Raw genomic sequence first — 4,194 nt, forward strand, 5'->3', positions numbered from 1 at the left:
GATTGACATGATGGTAGGATGTGCAATGACAGAGGCTCGAAAAGGCTCCCTCACCGCAACGAGGGGTCAAATCTAATACCATCTGCTTGCACGCGGTAAGTCGCTGGTGGCGGGGGGTGAATGGGGATTCCTGCATGGATGCTTCCAGGGCCCCGCCCCACCATCTCTTGACTACCTTCCTGCCCAGCCCTTGCCGCACCCAACTACCTCTGTGTGGGGGGTGAAGTGGCTTCCACTGAATGGTGTGGTTACCGTCCCCATCATCAGTACTGGCCGCTCCTTAACTACCTCGGGTAGTTAAGGAGCGGCCAGTACTGATGATGGGGACGGTAACCACACCATTCAGTGGCCCGCGCTTCCCACAAAATCCCTTTATATATGAATCGGGTGGGCCCGACGACTCCAACCCTGCCTTGTGATTGGTCAGAAACGTCCAGTGAGGCTCATCGCCCACGCAGTCACCGCATGAAAGATGTGATCATTATTGTTAGTCTAATTCATTTTGTTCTTATTCTTATTCTTATTCTTATTCTTTCTTCCCTCATTCATAACAAATCTTGGAAAATATACAGCAGAACTGACATGTCATTTAAAATTCTAAGACAATTAGCAAGAAAGTTGTGATATTCTTATTTTTTTCATTCTTTTTATTCTATTTTTTTCTTATTCTTGTCATAATTAATATTGTTATCTTTATTATTTTCATTTTTTTTTATTATTCTTCCTTATCTTATTCTTATTTATCCTACTTTTAGAGAGATGAGGCTTGTGCGGTCACCCATCCAAGTTCTGCCCGGACCCCCTGCTTAACCTTGCTGATCCCGCCGTCAGCTGATTGGTCAAGAGCGGAGAACAAGGTGTTGGGAGGGCTTATTTCTCTTATTCTTATTCTTTCCTGTATTGTTGTTGCATTGTTGTGCTGAAAATGTTGGAAAATATGCACTAAAATTAACCCTTCATTCATAATTCTACGACAATTAGCAAGAGAGATATATTATTACTTTTTTCCCTTATTTTTGTTCTTTTTATTCTTAATCTTCTTTTTTTTATTATAGTTGTTATTGTTATTTTATTATTTTCGTTTTTCGTTCATTCTCCTCATTCTTATTGCTATTTTTTTCTATTCTCAGAGAGATGAGGCTTTTGTGGTCACCCATCCAAGTTCTTCCCGGACCCCCTGCTTAACTGCGCTGATCCCGCCGTTAGCTAATTGGCCAAGACCGGAGAACTAGGTGTTGGGAGGCCTTCTTTCTATTATTCTTATTCTTTCTTCCCCCATTCATATCGTTGTATTGGAAATGTTGGAAAATATACAAAAGAATTCACCCTTCTATGACAATTAGGAAGAAAGACATGGGATGCTTTCTTTCTTTTTTTTTATATTCCTTTATTGTAATTTTTCTTATTCTTGTTATAATAATTCTTACTGTTATCTTTATTACTTAAAATTTTCGTTCATTCTCCCTATTCTTATTCTTATTTTTTTTATTTATTTATTTTTTTTCAGACAGATGAGGCTTGTGTAGTCACCCATCCAAGTATTGCCCGAAACCCCTGCGTAATCTCGACGATTTCATTTGACAATACCTATTTACTTATTTATTTATTATTATATTTATTAAAAAAAAAAAAGAAGAAAAGAAGATGAAGAATAAGGTATGTAATCGAAATACTCTCTCTATACTGTAGCAATAGTTTAGCTGGATGTACTTGTATTGTGTCAAAAATACTTGCAATATCTGCAATTGTAACCTGCAGTGTCGGCATAATGCATAATTAAGCAATGAAAAGAAAAATTAATAAAAGAATAAATGAAAAAAAGAAAGAAAAAAAGATACAATTAACAATTAAATATATTAGCTACCCCTCTACGTTTCTTTATCACTGCAGAAAAATGGAAACATTTTAACGTAGACTTGTCAAAATTCAACTGAAATTAAGGGTTAAATAAGGATTGTCACCCCTTCCCCAGAGGATATTCATTGTCTTTTAATATATATATATATATATATATATATATATATATATATATATATATATATATATATATATATATATATATATATATATATATATATATATATATATATATATATATATATATATATATATATTCTTTTTATTTAAAGTCTTATTTAGAGAGAGAGAGAGAGAGAGAGAGAGGTAACGTCCTTGAGGATAGCAGCTCGTCTACGCTCCGCTCAGTGATCAGCGTTAGAATGTAATTCCTCATTTCTTTAAAAAAAAAAAAAAAAAAAAAAAAACAGAAACTTTATTTAGGGGGCTTGCTGGAAACAAACTACAATGGAGGAAAGAACAATATGTCTGCTATATGACCCACCCAGTTAAATTTTCAAGAAGCAAACGCAAGTTGGAAAATACGAGGAAGATAAATTTTCATTTATATACGTTTTATGGTAATTTCTGCCACGCCTTCCTCTATTCATCAAACGTCACTGACACTTATTCCCTTTATTTTTTACTTTACAGAATCTTTTGTAGGGCAAGACTCTAGAGGATATGTGCTTTCATAAATTCTATAATGCTTTGCTTATCATAGAGACATAAAAAAAAAAAATAATAATAATAAAAATAAATAAATTAATTAATTTAAAAAATCAAAATAAATAGATATATAAATTAATTAATCAATCAAATAAATTTCTATGCTTCACCTTTATAGCATTCGTATGAATGTCAAAACAAAACAAAAAATATAAATATAAATAATAATATGAAAAAAAAAAATTACTAAATATATGAAAAATAGCATTACTACTACTACTACTACTACTACTACTACTGCTACTACTACTACTATTTTTTTTTTTTTTTTTATGTAGGAAGGACACTGGCCAAGGGCAACAAAAATGTAATAAAAAAAATGCCCACTGAAATGCCAGTCCCATACAGGGGTCAAAGCAGTGGTCAAAAAATGATGAATAAGTGTCTTGAAACCTCCCTCTTGAAGGAATTCAAGTCATAGGAAGGTGGAAATACGGAAGCAGGCAGGGAGTTCCAGAGTTTACCAGAGAAAGGGATGAATGATTGAGAATACTAGTTAACTCTTGCGTTAGAGAAGTGGACAGAATAGAGGTGAGAGAAAGAAGAAAGTCTTGTGCAGCGAGGCCACGGAAGGAGGGGAGGCATGCAGTTAGCAAGATCAGAAGAGCAGTTAGCATGAAAATAGCGGTAGAAGACAGCTAGATATGCAACATTGCGGCGGTGAGAGAGAAGCTGAAGACAGTCAGTTAGAGGAGAGGAGTTGATGAGACGAAAAGCTTTTGATTCCACCCTGTCTAGAAAAGCAGTATGAGTGGAACCCCCCTCAGACATGTGAAGCATACTCCATACATGGACGGATAAGGCCCTTGTACAGAGTTAGCAGCTGGGGGGGTGAGAAAAACTGGCGGAGACGTCTCAGAACACCTAACTTCATAAAAGCTGTTTTAGCTAGAGATGAGATGTGAAGTTTCCAGTTCAGATTATAAGTAAAGGACAGACCGAGGATGTTCAATGTAGAAGAGGGGGACAGTTGAGTGTCATTGAAGAAGAGGGGATAGTTGTCTGGAAGGTTGTGTCGAGTTGATAGATGGAGGAATTGATTTTTTGAGGCATTGAACAATATCAAGTTTGTTCTGCCCCAATGAGAAATTTTAGAAAGATCAGAAGTCAGGCGTTCTGTGGCTTCCCTGCGTGATATGTTTACCTCCTGAAGGGTTGGACGTCTATGAAAAGACGTGGAAAAGTGCAGGGTGGTATCTTCAGCGTAGGAGTGGATAGGACAAGAAGTTTGGTTTAGAAGATCATTAATGAATAATAAGAAGAGAGTGGGTGACAGGACAGAACCCTGAGGAACACCACTGTTAATTGATTTAGGAGAAGAACAGTGACCGTCTACCACAGCAGCAATAGAACGGTCAAAAAGGAAACTTGAGATGAAGTAAACAGAGAGAAGGATAGAAACCGTAGGAGGGTAGTTTGGAAATCAAAGCTTTGTGCCAGACTCTATCAAAAGCTTTTGATAATTATGTCCAAGGCAACAGCAAAAGTTTCACCAAAATCTCTAAAAGAGGATGACCAAGACTCAGTAAGGAAAGCCAGAAGATCACCAGTAGAGCGGCCTTGACGGAACCCATACTGGCGATCAGATAGAAGGTTGTGGAGTGATAGATGTTTAAGAATCTTCCTGTT

Source organism: Scylla paramamosain, unplaced genomic scaffold (assembly GCF_035594125.1).
Source record: "Scylla paramamosain isolate STU-SP2022 unplaced genomic scaffold, ASM3559412v1 Contig68, whole genome shotgun sequence".
Lineage (NCBI taxonomy): Eukaryota > Metazoa > Arthropoda > Malacostraca > Decapoda > Portunidae > Scylla > Scylla paramamosain.